Source organism: Rhinolophus ferrumequinum, chromosome X (genome assembly GCF_004115265.2).
Source record: "Rhinolophus ferrumequinum isolate MPI-CBG mRhiFer1 chromosome X, mRhiFer1_v1.p, whole genome shotgun sequence".
NCBI lineage: Eukaryota > Metazoa > Chordata > Mammalia > Chiroptera > Rhinolophidae > Rhinolophus > Rhinolophus ferrumequinum.
Genome location: NC_046284.1, coordinates 115,959,706 through 115,978,195, shown reverse-complemented (window position 1 = coordinate 115,978,195; position 18,490 = coordinate 115,959,706).

The following is an 18,490-nucleotide window of genomic DNA, read 5'->3' as shown; positions in this document are numbered from 1 at the left end:
CCTCTTTTGTGAGTGTCTTTACTTCATCCTCCATCATGACAACGCTCCATGTCACACATCGCTTCTGGTATAAGGCAATTTCTGTCAAATAAAAACATTACAGTGTGTCCTCATCCACGTTATTCACTGCATCTGGCACCGTGCGACTTCTGGCTCTTCCCCAAAGTCAAAATGATTCAGGACATTGAGGCAGCCATGAAAGTGCAACTAAAGACACTCATGAAAGAGGACTTCCAGAACTGCTTCAGAAAGTGGCAAGAACGATGGGATAAGTGTGTTCAAAGCGAGGGGGAGTATTTTGAGGGGGAGAAATGGCAACGTGTCTTTTACTGTAATATATTTTTAAATTTAAACATTCACTGTATTGTTTGATCACACCTCGTACATGCACTATTCAATTTTTTATTTGTATTTTTAAACCATTTGAGATATGATTGACATGTTAAAAGCATACATATTTAATGTATACAACTCCATGAGTTTGGGGATAAGTATATGCTTAGAAAACCAGCATCACTGTCAAGGCCATAAACGTGTCCATCACTTTCCAAAGTTTCCTTCCACTCCCATTATTATTATTATTATTATTATCATCATCATCATTATTATTATTACTTTGACATGTACTATTCTACTTTAATCTTTATAAAAATTCCTATAATTTACGTGATATTCTTATTATTATCTCCATTTTACAGTTGAGGGAACTGAAGCTTACAGATTGCTCCAAGTCCCATATCTTTTAATCGGCAGAATTGGGACTTAAACATTTACCTGTCTAATTTCAGGTCTTAATTTCTTTGTTATGCTATCACTCATCCCAGAATAAGAGAGGGGATTCTACTAGGGAGTCAATTAAGCTTGGAACCTTTTCTATGGTGTTATCCATTTAGATAGTGAGCTAAAAGGGGAAAGCCAAAGAACCAGTTTGAGTCCCTTTATTTGGGAGAGGGTTCAGAAGTGCTAGTAATTTCGTAATAGATAAGCTCTCAAGGTTAAACTTTTCTAATCCAGGAATAGTTCATATATGGTAACACCATGCATAACGCTACCTCTGGGCCTTAGCTCTAGTTGCTCCCTCTGTCTGAATATTCTTAACTAAAATATCAACATGGCAAACTCCTCTACCTCCTTGAAGTCTGCTCAAATGTCAGTCTCTGAATGGGCCTAACTTGACTACCCCATTTAAAATGAGAAGTCCCAAGCCCAAGAACTTCTTATCCCCCTTTGCTTTATTTATGTATTCATGTATTTAATTATGTATTTATTTATATTAAATATATTGGCATAATATTGGTTAATAACATTATATAATTTTCAGGTATACAAGATTATAATCCAACATCTGTTAAAAGGTGATGAATGCTTTATTTTTTACCAGCACTTATCACTTTTTAACATGCTACCTAATTGACTAAACTATCATCTATTGTTTATGCTTGCCTTTCCACACTAGAATATAAACATTCCAAGGAAAGAGATCTTTATCTATTTGTTCACTGATGGACCCAAGTTCCTAGAACTGCGCTTGGCACACAGTAGACGTTCAATAAATTTACTTTGACAAATAAATCAGGAGGACACATTCCCAGGAATTATAAACAAGCAATTGGAAAATCAAGGAGATCAAGTTCAAAACTTTCATGAATGTGACTGATCTCTTTCTCTCTCTCTCTCTCTCTCTCTGTCTCTCTCTCTCTCTCTCTCCCTCGCTCCCTCCCTCATCTCTCCTGTTCTCTCTCTCTTTCCCTCTGCATCTCTCTCTCCCTCTCCCTTTCCATCTCCCTCTCCCTCTCCCTCCCCCCCCCACCTATAAAATCACACATATACACACACCCCTTCCCTTGCAAGGCAAAGTCATTAGAATATTTTAGAGGTAGCAATTCATTTTGGAAAAATCACATTTACATTTCTCTGGCAAAATGACCTTGAAAGTAATTTTCTCTGCTTTGTAATGCAATTGTAAAATGCCCAGTTGCTCTAGTAATCCATGTTGACTTGTACACCAAAGGATCAAAGTAGGGAGGTGTGGGCAACAAAGAACTAGAGAAGGTGTTCTTATCAAGAAAGACTACTCACTGTGAATTGATTGACTCTTCCAAAGCAAAGTGTAATTTATTTCACTCTCTATAACCTAGAATGGCTTTCTCAGCCAATACCATTGATTATACCTTAATGTACAATGTAGAACATCTAATAAAGACATCTGGGAGGTAACTGGGTTATAAGAAGGTGTTAACAATTTGCGAGTAAAGTAAACCCACGAGCTTTTGGGCACAATGTGAAAGACAGATGAGAGGAAAATTAGAAGGAAACAGGGATCATTATTTCAAACCAGATTTTGAGATTAACAATAACAGAAAGCAGGTAGACTAGTACAAATAGAGTGCCACCTACAGTGGGTGCCTGCAAGAGTATCCACAAAATCACAGCGGTAACCTGCAATAGGTCTTCAAAAGTTAAACATTTAGACAAGGGTGACAAACCACTGGCTTGTCATTTGTTTTTGTATGGTCTATAAGAATGGTTTTTATATTTTTAAGTGGTTAAAAACCAAAAGATTAATATTTTGTAATGCATGCAAATTATATGAAATTCAGATTTCAATGTCCATAAGTTTTACTGATATATAGCCACACTCATTTGTTTACAATGAGTAGCCTATGGCTACTTTTGTGCTATAGTAATAGAGAGGAGTATTTGTGACAGAGACTGTATGGACAGTCTACAGTATTTACTATCTGGCCCATACAGAAAAGGTTTGCCTACTCCTGACTTAGAACTTCAGTTACTTCGCTGTATTTTTGTATTAGAGATGCAATAGGGTTTCTTTCTTACAGATACTTTTTCTTCATAAAATAAATCTTATAACAATATATCGTATTATAATAATACACCTTACACTTTTTTTTTTCTAATTTTGCTGTTGCACAGCCTTGTTAAATGTCTCTTGTCTTGCAAACAGCTCATCATCTGAGAACCGCATTTCTGGCAATAAGGAATAAGCATGATTCATTAATTGAAGTAAGATTCCAATCTTATTGAGTTTTTCTTCAAATTGCTTTCAATTTAATAAAACTGAACTGCACCTAACAGAGAATTAAATGCCTATATTTGACTCAAATGTCAAACCTGCCCTTCTCTTCCAGACTTTTATTAGAACGTGCTAGAATTTTTTTCTTAAGCCAGCAAGAGATATCTATGCTATAATGCCCCTTCCAAACGACTGTGAACCTTTTGGATCATTGCTGTGTGTGCAGGAGAATGTGGAAATTGTGGGCGCCATTCTGAAGGTGCAGCAATCAACAGAGTTTAGTCTTATCTGTAGCTATAAGTACATCTGAATGTTCCCATGTCTACCAGCTTGTGAGTACAAATATGGTTTTCTTAATATTGACTATAAATATGGATCTATTAACATAAATACTGGATTTCCCTTAGTGCTCTGCTTCCACCTGCTTATATGGCAATGTCAGTGCCTTGCAAATTCCCCTCTCTAGGAATTCTGGGGGTCCTCAGGACTGCCTTGCAGGTGCCTGTTTTTCAGACTCAGTCCTGGCTTGCTCTAGCGGCCACCCCAGCGGGGTCTCTGAATGTGCAGGTCCTAAATCTCCTAGGACAGCTGTGCAGTGGTATCATCACACCAATTATGGCTGCTGCTGCCATGACAGTGTTGCTGAGCTGGAGATTCGCTGTTGCTGTGGAACTGTCTATGACCCAGCTGGCCCTGACAGCCCTACAGAGGTGTGTCATGTCTGCTCCCATGAGACAGAGATATGGCTGCTGCTTCCAAAACCTCATTTCTGTGGATCACTGAATGTCAGCATCCAAATAGGCCCCTTCAAGGTGAAAAGGAGACTCAGTTTGGGGCTGTCCCACAGCCAGGCTGCTTGGGAACTAAAGTGCCACAAGGTTTAGGGAACCCACAGTTCCCACTCACACTCATGGATCTTCTGCCTTTCTGGGTTCATCACACCGCAAGTGTGATGAGTTCCCAGAAAAGCTAAAAGTACTATCTCCTCCCACCCTCAGGCCTGGCTGGTTTTTCTAGAGTTCATCTTCATCATCATCAATCCACTCCCAGGGGACGGGTCAGCCCTCCCTATCATCCAGTCTTCTTTGGAACCTCACCAGTGTGGTCAACTCATTTATACAAATCTGAACTCAAGTTGTACTCAGGGTTAACTATATCTCACCCCCACTTCCCAACCCCCAAGAAAATATGGAGATAGAAACAAATAAATGTGTGTGTCTGATCTATCAGACTTTGAAATCATCCCCAGCCAAGAACGTTACAGAAAATCAAAAGGTTTTTGTGTGAATGGAAGGTTTGATTATGGTCTGCTATGAGAAAAATTATGCAAAACATTTTACATATGTCATTTATTTTGAAAAAATTATATGGATAATAGATGCTCTTATGATGATTTTAACAGATGCTTTGGAATGGGTGAAAAAGCCTGTATTTAATAAGGTATATTTTAAATTTGTATTCATTCATTTATGAATATTTGTTGTGCATCTACTATGTTCCGGGCATTGAGGATAATGTAGAGATAGAAGAGGTCCTGCCCTGATGGATCTCATATTCTAGTGGGGGAGTAATAAGCAAGCAAAGAAATGCATATATAATTTTCAAGTTGTGACAATTTTCATAAAGCAAATTAAAGTAGGGTAAGGGGATAGAGAGTGACAGCTGGGGAATGCTACCATAGAGACAGGATGAAGAGAGAAGGTCTCTATTAGGATGTAAATTTGGAGCCAAGACTTGAAAGAAGTGAGAGAATGAGCCTTGCGCTAGTCTTGGAGAAGACATGCAGAAGGAAAGCATGTGCAAAGGCACCGGGGATAGGTTAGGATAGAGGATGGATGGCGCTTCTAGGCTAGTACAGATAGACATTCCTTTAGGTCAATCTTCAACCTGAATCATACTCTCCTTCCTCTTTCCTTTTCAGAAAGTTTAAGCATGCTGCCTGAAACGAATCCAAGAGACCACCCCCCTCAACAACAACAACAAAAAATCACCATTTATGAAGAGGTATGTTATAGAGATTTTTACATAAGTCATTGACAATATTTAAAATGATCCTGGGAGGTGGGCATGTTTATCCTCACTTTAGATTAATCATGTGACCTACCCAAGAACACACAAACTAGTAAGTAGTTGAACTCAAGTCTTTCAAGTGCCAAAGCCTAGGCTATTTCCGTCATTTACAAAGTTTTCAGTCTTCTCCAACCTCAGGCTTCTTCATTTAACTATTCTGTACTGGATGGATTCTGTGGCTCAAACGAAAACCCACTTGGCAGGAATAAGGAGAATGGAAAAGGAAGGCTGCTCGGCAGGGAACTGGGTAAGTCCAAGGTGACTATACTGCTTCCACCAATTTTGGGGGGCTTGTGTCCAGGCCCTGAGAATGACTACACAGTGGGAAGCCTTGCAGGAAGAAGCAGGGGAAACTCATCTTCCTCACTGGCCTGTTGGTGTCTGGGGATTTAGGGCCTAGAGACTAGGAGTCTCATGGCCTACAAAGAGGATTTCCCTGGAGCAGACAAATTATGATAGAGGAGGGCTCATGCACTTTCTGATCCTACAGGCTTCCCGCCTCTGCAGACCACGTTCTCTGTGTCTTCTGTTCTTTCAGTCTGAGTGTTTAAGGTGGTCAATGGCTGAGAGTGTTCCATCTACTGCAATGAGTTCACCAGGACCAGCAAACTCCGTGCCCTGAGTTCGGACCAGAAGCTCCTCCCTGCAGACAGAGGGGTGGTTCTCCCACACAAAGTACTCTAGACACAGCTGGAAGAGAGGCCTTTCCCTTAGATTCTCTGTGGTGAGATTCTATGGTTGTTCACGTCCTGACTCCTCAGGAATTGTGGTTGGATGGAATCCAATATTCTCTTTTGTAACACCAGCTTAGAAGGGTGGGGAGCACTTTCCCTCCTGCTTTCCTGAGGATAGGAATCTGTTTTGTGTTTGTGAAACGCCAACCATGCCCTTGACATCAAGCCCTCTGCCTCCAAATGGGAGTCCTAATTAGTTATGTACTCATCATTCAATGAGTGTAATTGTTCACAAATCCAATCGTTTATTCATTACTCCTTTCATTCTTTTGCCCTTTGGGCCATCCCACTCAATTATCTAATACAGAGAATGAAATGTAACAGTTCTCAGCATCTGTACATGGCTCTTTAGCATTATTAGAAAAAAAAATCACACACTTGTGGATAGAGAACTGTTATGACAAAATACCCCCAAATTTTATCAGACTAACATAGTAAAAATGTATGTCTCACTTACATAAGAGAGCATCATCGTGTGTATTGTCACTCAGATGGTTCTCCTGGGAGCCTACTCTCCACCTGCTGACTCAGGAATCCAGGCTCCTTCTGTGTTGTGGCTCCATCTTCCTCTAAATCCCTGGAGTCTTCTCCATTCAACTATCAAATGGAGAAGGAAATGGAAAGATCACATATATGATGATTGTGGAGCGTCGTGAAGGGGGCTTATATCCCTTCATCTCACATTATTTTGGTCCAGACTCAATCATTTGGCTGCATCATAGGTTGGAAAATGCAGCCTAGCTGGCTACCCTAGCGGAAAGGAAGGGAAGTGAACAACTGGCAATCCACTGTAAATTCATGGTCTCTAAAATCAACTAGGATGCTGCCTGCCTAACATCCTATGTTGCCCTAGCCAGCTGTTTCTCTTACAACAATTATTTCAATTCTCAGTGTTCCCCAAATTTCTGACTCTACCATATTTCCCATTACTCTTTTGGAAAATAAAATATTTCAGACATATGAAAAAGTATAAAGAAAAGTTCACCTGTATATCCACCACCCACTCAGGAAATAAAATATTGCAAAGACAGTTGAAGCTTTCTGTATATTTATCCCTGATTCTTTCTTAGGAGGTGATTGTGTCTCTTATTTAACAAAGATAATAACACCCCACTGTTTTGTAACTCCCTCAATGTTCTGCCATCAATAATACAAACATCCCAGCTTTCATCACCATTTCCTCCTGTTTTCTGTTGCCACAAGGAGCAATGTCTCCCCTCTCCTTAGCCTATTCCTTTCGCTTGCTCTCTGTCTCTTCCCCAGTATTAGAGACCTCCCTCATTTCTTATCGCCTCTCTCTGCGTATCCCAGTCTCTTCCATCTCGTCAACATTTAATTATCTTCAAGTCTCTTCCAACTTACTTACGAATACAAAAGAAAAACCCCAAAGCTCTATTTAACTTCTTGTCTATCTCCAGGCTCACTCTCCTCTTCATGAAAATTCTTTGTAAAATGGCTGTCCCCTCATTCTTTAATCCACTGTAATCTGGATGTCATCCCACTGCTCCAGGGAACCAATTCTACCCTAGCACATTATGACCATTGACTCAAGACAATGGACAACTCTCAGTCCTCATCCTCTTTAATCTCTCAGCACATGTGCCCCCCCATGGATCTCCCTCTCCTTGAAACACTGTCTTTCCATGGCTTCCCTGGATCTATGCTCTGCTTTTTGTTTTGTGACTGTCCAGATCTTAGTGCATTTGTCCTTTACATTCCCTTAAATGACAATATTTCTTAAATGTTATTTTCCCAGATCATCTTCTTTTCCTTTTGTATATTTTTCTTAAGCGATCTCATCCACTGATCCTTGTCAGCCCCAAGCCCAAATCTCTCCCACAAAAACCAACCAACCAAACAAAATGGACAGCACTGTCAACAACAAAAATCTTTCTCTCAACACTTGCTATGCCATCCACTGAGTCTGCTATCCTTTCTTAGCCAAAATCCTTGATAATTATCTACAAATGCCCCTCTACTTCCTCACCTCCCAGTTTTTCCTCAGCCCATTCTAACATACTGGCTTCTGCTTTCATGACTCTACCACGATGGCTCCTGACAAAAAGGTCATTGGTAACCTTCGTATCACTAAGCCCGGTGGACATATTTTACTGTCGTTCTCCTGACCTCTTAGTAGCCTACAGCTTATAGAGCAAGTGCTTAGCAAATAGCTGTGGGTAATCTGACACCATACATTCCCTCCCACCTCTCTGACTACTCCATCTATGCTACTCTGTGGGATCATCTTAAAATATCTCTCTTTTAATATTGGATTTTTCAAGACTATATCCTAGGATTCCTTTTCTCTTTTTTTCCCCTCAAAGTCTTTCTGCCCTTGACTTCAGTTACTATTTATATCCCGGTGATCCACAAGTTTATTAAACGTCCGGTCAGATCTCCCTTCTGACCTTCAAACCTGCATGTCCAAATTCCCCCTCAAGCTTGCCACTTGGATATTTTAAAGGATTCTCAAAGTAAATATTTCCAAAAACCGATATCTTGCATTTCTCTCTCTAAATCTATATCTAGTTCCCCAGTGTTTCCTGTTTCGATGAATGGTATCATCATCCATTCAGGTACACAAACCATCACTCCCTCACAAATTATTGTTGACAATTTCTCCTCCAACTCCCTCTTCCTCTAATTCACCCTGCTGCTTTGTCAGTCTTGACTCTCAAATATCTTCCAAGTCTGTCCATTTCTCTCCATATCTACCAACACTCCTTTACATATATCTTGTACCAGTTTTCCTTCCCTCTCTGTGATCCCGACATACTGACCTTAGTGGCCTTTAAACTAGGCCCACTATCCCTGTCCCTTTTTCTGGATCATTCTCTTTTTCTACTCCATCTCTTCCTATGACTTTGGAAACCCCTCTCATAATTCTGACTTCAGTTTAAGCATCCTTTTTATAGGGAATTGTTCCTTGATTCCTCAGACTGAATCAAGTTTCTTTCTTATATACTCTTATGGTTCACTGTATCTTTCTTCCACAGTACTTAAGATAATATATTTGTATTTGTGTGATTATTTGACCAATGTTGAACCTTCTCCATTAGCTTACATAGCCTAATCTGTATTGCTAACCTCCATATTCCCGACATGTACAGCAATGCAGATATCAGGTGTTCAGTAAATGTTTAAGTGGTTTCAAGTGCCAACTATAGGCAGATAATTGCCCAAACTATCTCTAATCCAAGCTGCTCTCCTGAACTTCAGATCCATATAATCAAGCCTACTGGGAATCTCTGATTAGGTATCTCACTGGCATCTCAAACTTAACGAATCCCAAACTATGCTCATTATCTCCTCCATCAGTATCCAAAACAAATTCTCCTCCTGAGTTTCTGTCTCAGAGAATGATTCCCCCCAACCTTTCACTTGTCCAAATTAGATACCAGGTATCAGCTCTGGACTTTTTTTCTCCCTCATCTTTCACTCCTGATAAAGCAACAAGTCCTACTCTTTCTGTCTCTGAATTATGTTTCCAATCTGTCCATTTCTGCCCAGCCTCATAGTCCCTATTCTAGTTCAGGATATTTTCAACTCCAGGCTGGATCATTATAAATGCCATTTTACTGACCTCCTTCCTTCTAGCTTTGTGCTCCTCCTATCATTAACCTTTATAAACAGTAATTTGTCTAAAATGAAAATCTGATCATATATCTGCTTCTAAGCCCTAGATAGTTCCTCATCACTCAATAAGGCTTATAAAACTCTAAAGAGCCCAGTTCTTGTTTGGTGCTCCATCTTCACCTTTCATCTCTCTCCCTCCATACTGCATTCTCCATCTATCCTAGATCACTTCCCGTTTATTGAACGGGCCCTGCTCTCTTATCCCTTTAGATTTTCTGAATTAGTAAATTACTACCGCATAACAAATCATTCCAAAACTTCGTGTCTTATAACAACAGTCATTTATTATTTCCCATGGGCCTATAAGTCAATTGAGTAATTCTCCTGATTTGGGCCAGATTAGTCTGATCTCCATTAGACTAGCTCATCTTTCTTTGCTCATTTAGTAGGCCAGTTGGGGGACTGGCTGGTCTAGAATGATCTAGCATAACCTCATCAGTCTCTCCTCCACATGGTCTCTCATCCTGCATTAGGCAAGCCCTGGTTTATTCTCATGATGGTGGCAGAATTAAAAAGAAAGAAAGAGAACAGAAGCATGCAAAGCCTCCTGATGCCTAGGCAGGAAACTGACATATGATCATTTCTGTTGTGTTCTATTAGCCAAAGCATGTCACAAGGTCATCTCAGTTTCAGCGGGTTGGAAATAGACTCTACCACTTGATGGGAGGAGCTGCAAATCCACATTGCAAAAGAATGGGTACATATGTGAGTGGAGAATCTGGGCCATTTTTGCAATCAGTTTACCACATTTCTTTTGCAAAGAATACCTGTACCCCAGCCTTTTTTTTTTTTAATAACACATCATTATCTCTCTGGTCTCAATTTAGATGTCACTTCTGGGAAGCTTTTCTAGATTCTTCTAGATCTTTCTCCTCTGGACCTCATCATTGTAGCACGTATATTAAATCCCTGACTATTAATGTGATTCTCCAATTAGAATATAAATCCTTGAGCATAGAGACTGTCTTATTTGGTCACTTCCTAGCACAATGACTGGCAACAGCAGAGGCTGTTATAGGTAAATTTAAATGTAAAATGCACAATAAAAATCCATCAAGCAAGGTCTCCATAAGTAAATTTAAATGGAAGATGCACAATAAAATCAACCCACATCAACATATGCTTCCCCTGCCACTTAAATCTATGATTAAAGATAAAACAGCAGCAAATATTTCCACCAACTCAGCTTTCTCCCTTTCTTCTTCTTCTTTTCCTTCTTCAGTAGAAGCAAGGGAGCAGGATTTGAACTTTTCTGTATGATGCTACTCATGAAGAATGGTCACAAAAATACAATATAAACACAAGAATAATCGTCATGAATCTACCTTATTTTCTTTGTAGGGTGGAAGTATTTATTTCAAGCCCCTTTTTACTGCACTTTTCTAGATTCTTTTAGATCTCTCTCCTCTGGACCTCATCATTGTAGCACGTATATTAAATCTCTGACTATTTATGTGATTCTCCAATTAGAATATAAATCTTTGAGGAAAGAGACTGTCTTATTTGGTCACCTCCTACTCGTCACCCATCTGATAAGAAGCATTGCACTGTTTTATCTATAAATTATTTTTTCTCAGGGCTCAGTAATTTTCATCACTAGTCTTGTATCTTCCGCAAATCCTCGATGTCTCACTACTGAGCTAAATCTGCTATTCATGGTGCAGTCTCTAGAGCAGTGAGGCACAAGTGACTCCAACTTCTTTCACTTGGCTGACTTCCCTTTTGCCATCTTATCATATTCATTACCAAGTTGTTGTTGACTTTTCTTAATCACCATTCTCGCTTTTGAATTTACTTTCCTCATGCTGTAGCTGCTTCCTCAACCTCACTTCACCTCACCCCATACACAGATTCTCATATATTGCTGGGGTTTTTCTTGGGACATAGGAACTGACAATTTTCTAGTCATGTTTCTTTTGCTTTCCTATCCACATATTTTTTCTCTTGAAAATTACTATTATTTTAAGTATTTGCCCAACAGGAAATGCTAATCTCCCATCCCTATATAATCATTTTAATAGCAAGTTGTGATGAAATGGACAGTTATCCCTTTCACATGTTTAAGTCCATCGAGATTAATATCACACTCTCCCAACATGTACGCACTCCTGTGGTTCCCGTCATTGCCATTGTAACACATTTTCCTGACCTTTCACAAACTGCCCTGAGGTTAACACCCATTTTCCTCAAAAGAGAGGATTAGTAATGAGGACAACTCATGCAAAAAGTATTCCTCAGAAATTCTCTATAAAGAATATTCCAGTTAGTCAACTGGGGCTCTGATTCTGCAAGATAACCCTTAGGTTCTCAAAGTGACAGGATGAACTCTAAGTGAGCCACTGTTCCCAGTTAGTAGAAGGTTCAGTATTCATAAGTCATGCCAAAGTGGTCCCATGTTTGACCAGTTTACAAGACCAGGACTTGTAATATTTGGTAAAGTTTCCTTGGTAGTCTTGAGAACTGTGAGGAAGAATGTCGAGAGGATGATCCTATGGCTGCATGATTACGTGGATGGCCAATCATTCCTACATATAGGAAGTTGATTAGTAGGGCTGGAATCTTGTTTTATAAAGGGCCAGGTATTCATAATTTTAGGATTTGTAGGCCGAACTTCTCAAGTCTGCCACTGTAGCCCAAGAAAAGCCCTAGACAATATATGAAAGAATGAGCATTGCCATTTTCCAATAAAACTTCATTTACAAAACAGGCAAGGGCTGCATTTGCCCCATGGCCACCGTTCAGTGACCCTACCTAAGAGTCTGAGCTATCAGGGGCATGACTACCTTATGAAAGTTTTAGTGACCTGTATAGTGTAAGAGTTCAAAACCTTCAATCTGCAACTGGACTGTTGTCTTCCATTGCTGGACCCATCGCACTGTGTTAGCGTTCACAGCAGCTGACACTGCCATGTTCACACACGCTCAGTCACCATAGAGAGGTTTTCTTTTATTCTAATTAGTATCACATATTCTTAAAAAGAAAAGAAGCATTGAGTCCTTTTACTACCAAAATCAGTGCAGCTTAAGAATTAATCCACACACAGATGAGTTTATAAAAACATGAGAAAGCATTAGCAGTTAATTAGAAATGAATGAATGCTAACATGCTACATGAAGTCCTTACATTGAAGCAACTGCATCACACTTGACTTGTGAATATGGCAATTAGCTCAGCCACCTACAAAGTACTTGTTAATAAATAGTTCATAAAGACTTCTGTTAAATGAGAGCACAGCAGGTATATGAAATATAAGTTTACGTTGTCTTGACAAATGTACTCAATATGCTTTCTTTTTGGACTCTCTAGTCATGTCAGCTCCTTGAAAGAATTCATGCCACAGCTAAATTTCCAATACGTTTTCCTGTCTGAAAGTACACTCACACACCCTCAATGCTATACAATAGTGGTTCTCCAACTGTGGTTTGTGGATAAGCAGCACCAGCAGCTCCAGGGAAATTGTTAGAGACGTCAGTTCTCGGGCCTCAGCCCAGACTTACTGAAGCAGACACTGTGGGGAGGGGCCCAGAAATCTGTGTTTGAATAACAGATGCAGCTTCAGTGTGAGAACTACTGCTTTACAACTCTGAGGGTGAACTGCAAGTGAGGTTCAGATGTCCGTGCCCTAGACATGTGCCTGGGGTGGTGGGTCCTCCCTACGTCTGCACACTGGAATCACTTGGGGTACTTCAGAAACACTGATGCCTGTGCCTCACAAGGGATGATGATGTAATTGGTCTGGGGTATGACCTGGGCTTTAGGAAGTTTAAAAAGTTCCCCGGTGATTCTAATCTGCAGACATATTTAGTGAACACTGGGCTAGCAACAGCCCCACTCCAACCCAAACATGGCAGAAGAAACTATCTTTGATGGTATGGAGAATGACTGGCTCCTTCTTAGTTCCCTTCCAGGTTAGATTTAGCTCCATTTTGATTGAAAAGTGGTTTTGCTATATTCGTCTTTGGGGAAATCCTAGGGTCATACCGGTAATAGCATCAGCTATGATCTTTGTGATACTGAGAGTGGTATATAATTGTATGAATACATGCATTCTTGCTTTGCATACATTAAAATATAGTTTCTTTTATATTTAAAACACACACACACACACAATCTGTTATGCTGAACGTCCATGGTGACATGCACACCATGCCCTGGGCATTAGTAGATGAAATCTTACTAATGGGGAAATGGTCTAATTCTACACTTTGGAAGATAATGGGTACGAAATGAAACTAAAAATAAAGAATAAAACTAGAAACAAAAATTCCAACAACTTAAAGATTTAAAACTATACCAAAATAACTACTAAAATCAGCAAGTATGGAACATCTAAAAATAATACTATTGATTTGATATATAGGCTATGACCAATATTGTTTCCAGATTATAAGCCATTTACTAGACAAGCAAAAATGAAGTAAATTTAGCATTCAACTTAAGAAGCAAACAATAAGAAATATAAGCTAAAGAAAAGTAGAAAAATTCATTAATAAATGAATTGTTATTCATTATGTTATTCATTAATAAATGAAAGATGTTAATAAATGAAAATGCATAAAAAAAGACATGTTTTCCTTAAAAATGAGGAAAAAATAGATGAATCGTTAATTAGTTTAAGAAAAAATGAAATGCAGCAAACAAAATTAGGAATAAAATGGAAGCATCATATATACAGAAGAAATAAAAAAGGAGTATAGAAATACTCTACATACTACTAAGCTAATAATTTTTAAATCTTGGGTAAAATTGAAAAATTTCTAGAACTACATAGTTTTTTTTTTTTTAAAGATCCAGAAAAAAGTAAAATACTTAAATAGATCAATAACTATAGGAGAAATTGGGAAAAAAAGTTTCACAGGTGCATTTTTTCAGATGTTAAGTTTCAGATATCCCTATACTATTGAGACTGTTCCAGGGAATAAAGAAAAGGGGGAACGTTTCATCTTTTTACAAAGCCAGAAGCTAGAGTAACGCTGACAAGCATACCTGACATTCAAAAAGATTTTCACAGACTAAAGAGAGAAAAGGGGTGGGGGGCCGAGAGGCAGAAACTGGCGATTTCACAAGGACTTCACAAAACGCATCTAAGGGAAACTAAATTGTATTAGATGGAGCGTGAGGCCAGAAAAAGTCTCTAAGCCTCTGGAACTTCCCATTGTTCAAGGATGAACGGCCTGGGGGAATTAAGTACTTTCCTGATTCTAAATCTCCATTGACTGTAAAACCAACAATTTAATTATAGATATTTTAGGGATAAAACAAACTACATTTAATGTACCTAAAACAAGAAAATATGCATGTATATACTTATATGCCACTTTCTTTTCATTATCACAAGATTGCTTCTCAGCTATCTTCACAATGCAGATCAGAAACTTCCTGGGCATCTTTTTCGGCGGCTGCAGTGATGCACAACACACAAATGCAGAATTATTGGACTGGAGCTTTCCCATCAGCTTAAGGATGACATGTGTTTGGAGGACTATTCTTATTTGGTTAGACCCTGGCTTCATTCTTTTCTTTAATCAAGTCACACATTTGCTAGAAGAGATTCAGCTTTTTCTGAAAGTCAGCCAGGAGCTTTAGACTCAGGTCTTTGGTACCTGCGCAATCGTCTCTTATGGCCACACCAGTCACTCCTGACTTTTAGAAGTCTGTGGTCTCTTCTGAGATGTTTTATTTCTATTGCCTTTGAGTGTATGTCCAAGTATTTCACAAGAAATCTTATATTTGCACAATAACTTCTTTTTCCAAGCAGCATAAGAGTGGAATATCTTTTAAAACACTTTAAAAGACAATTAAGGTACCTATCGCCCAAATCTTGGTTTGTAATAACATTCTCCAATACAAGGAACTAGGGCTCTAGAGTTGATTCTAGGCTGGGGTAGGAAATATATAAAATAAGCCTAGAGCATCTTGTAGGGCCAAAAATAAAGCGCTAAAAAAAAAAAAATAACCTGCAATGATGGGGATATGTCAAGCAACACGGGAAGCAACTGAAAGAGCTCCCAATGGAAGAAGATGGAACAATTTGAGCAATCAAATAAAGTAGTATAGGATTATATCCAAAGTAGAAAATAAATATCCATGAGTCCATATTGATATAAATACATGATTGAATTACTAACTAACTAGAGGAGTAGTAGCACATGTCCCAGGCAGGAGAATGTCAAACAATTTATGTAGATAGTCTGCTCTCAGGGAGGTGGAGCGTTACTCCTCACTTCTTAAGTGTGGGCTGTGTACAGTGATTTCCCTCCAAAAAGTACAATATGAAAAGGGAGAAAAAAGAGTTACTTTTTGGTGGAAACACTCGACAAACACTACCTCAGCTAGGTGATCAAAGTGAACCCCAATCATGTTAAGCCATTTTGATAGCATATATGATGTGATGATAATGGCACTGTGGTCTTCTTCCCAAGCACTCATAACCCTAATCTAGTCATGAGACTAACATCAGACAAATTCCAAAAGACGGACATTCTACAAAATAGCTGACCAGTCTTCCTCAAAGATGATCGTCAAGATGATCAAAAACAAGGAAATTCTGGGAAACTGTCACTGCCAAGAAGAGTCTAGGAGACATGACAACTCAGTGTAATATGGTATTCTGGAAGGGGTTCTGGAAAAGAAAAAGGACATTAGGGTAAAACTAAGGAAGTCTGAATGTGGACTTTAGTTAGTAACAATGTATCAATATTGGTTCATTGATTGTGACAAATGCACCATACCAATACAAGATGTTAATAATAAAGGAATCTGGGTCTGGGTTATATCAGAACTCTTGTATTATCTTCCACCTTTTCTGTAGATGTAAAACTATACCTAAAATAAAAAGTTTATTTAAAAAAACAATTAAGGATGTAAATATAAATTAAAATTCAACTGTGTATAGCATTTTCAAAGCAAGTATCTCAATGGAGGTGGCAATCAGATTAATGGATTACTTTAATACATGTCTAAATTCAAATACTGAGGCAATAACAATTCAGTCAGCATTTTATCTTTCTTCTGACATAATTTTTCAAATGCACGTTGATTTCAGAAATCTTAAAATCTGAAAAAAGCTCACTTAGGATTGAGGAGAATTGATTTATTTCAGCACTTAATTAAGTTGAGTTGTAAATTATCCCAGAAAATATTTTTTTATTGTTTTCAATGCTTTGAGCTCCTCAAGAGTAGGAATGGGTCTCATTCATGTCTGTCTTGTCAGCTCCCTCTGATACAGATGCTCAACTGTATTTGATGTGAGGTTGAAGTACGTGATTGATTAATAAGAGTGCCCAGCTCTGTCAACCAGGGTGATTACAAAAATGGAGAGGGAGTAGTAAAGAGAACACACTCACATATCCATTCATATACACAAGCAGAAATTCTGCTTTGGCCCACTACTTTCTTAGGGTCCTTTATTCACTAACTTGTTTTGGTCTGCTCTTTACAGGTGTGTTCTTTTAGATGAAACATCCTGATGTCAAACTAATTTTCTTATGAGTGGTCTTTTGAATTATTTTTTGATGCTCAACAAAATCATAATGTAGAACTATTTCACCAAAAGTATTTGCATGCTACGTTTAAATAAAATAACAATGAGCAAAACAAAAAAAATACAAAAGCTTCAAACTTTTTTGAAGACTTATTTGGAGAACAGTCACCAAATACCTGCCATGCATACTGGAGAAATTGGCATTTCTGAGGATAATGACTCTGAATAGCAAGATGAGTCAAAGAAGATTTTTAAATCTTGTGACAAAATTGGGTGTTGATAAATTATCAAAGAGGACTTTAATCTTTTCCTGCATGTCTTCTCCTTCAGTGATCCCATTTCCAGATATCCACTTCCATCTGCCCAGTTAACCATTGCAGAAGCTCGTGGTCCATCTGGACATCTTCTCTATGCTTCAACATCAAACTCACCACAATGTCCTGTACATTCCAAGCCCAAGGCATCTCTTGAACTGACCACTTCTAAAGTTGGTGACTCCTTTTGTCTGAGCTACCACCCTTCTCTAATGGTTTTCCTTTTTTTGACCCTTGTCCCTTTTGATCCATTGCCACCCAGGAGCCAAAGGGATTGTTATTCAATGCAAATTTGATGGTGTCATTCTGAATGACTTCCTGTTCTTCTTGGCATAAAACTGAAAACCTTTATGCACCTCTCCTCGGCAGTGAACACCACAGTTCAGTGCATTTCAGGACCCCTGCCTTCAGGATCTGGGCATTCATCCCCCGTTGGCTGGTGAGGGCTCACAGCGGTCTCTCCCCAGGAATCAACCTCAGCCAGGGGTAATTATCTTCTAATGAGTGGTCAATGGTGGGATGTAGAAAGGTCTGGCCCCTTTGCTTCAACCAGAGACAACTCTGAAGGGTCATCCTAGCTCTCCCATGTGGTGTGCTGAGTCCTCTGTTGTAATTATATTGAAGATCAAATCCTGCTCCCCCCACCTCCTTTAGAGATATTGTTTCCTAGTTCACAACCTAACAACCCTCTTGTACTCAGATGTCCATCTCAGAGGCTGTTTTCTGCGAACCCAGTTTAAGGCACCACCATCTCTGTTGCCTCATCTCTCCCTCCCCCCACCCCATGGAATGCATGCTCTTGCCCCATCTCTGTGCCAGCCTGGATTTCAGTCCTACATCTGCACCAATTGATGGAGCCAAGACTCATTTGATATGTTGATTCTTGTATAAAGGAGAAGGCATTCTAGATCAGAGATTTCTCAAACTTTCATATGCCTACAAATCATACTGATTTAGCTAAAACACGTTTGGGTTTCTGAGATTCTGCATTTCTCATACCAGCTCCCAGGTGATGCTGATGCTACCGGTCTGTGGACCACACTCTAGTGTTAAGATTCTAGAAATTCTCTTAGATTCCTTGCTGCTGTGCTAGTTTGACAGGCAGCGGCACAGAATGCGAGATCAAAGATTCTGAAGCCACACAGAATTGGCTTCAAGTCCCCGCTCTGCCCTTCCCAGCTGTATAGCCTTGACCAAGGTGTTCTGTCCAGGTCTGTTT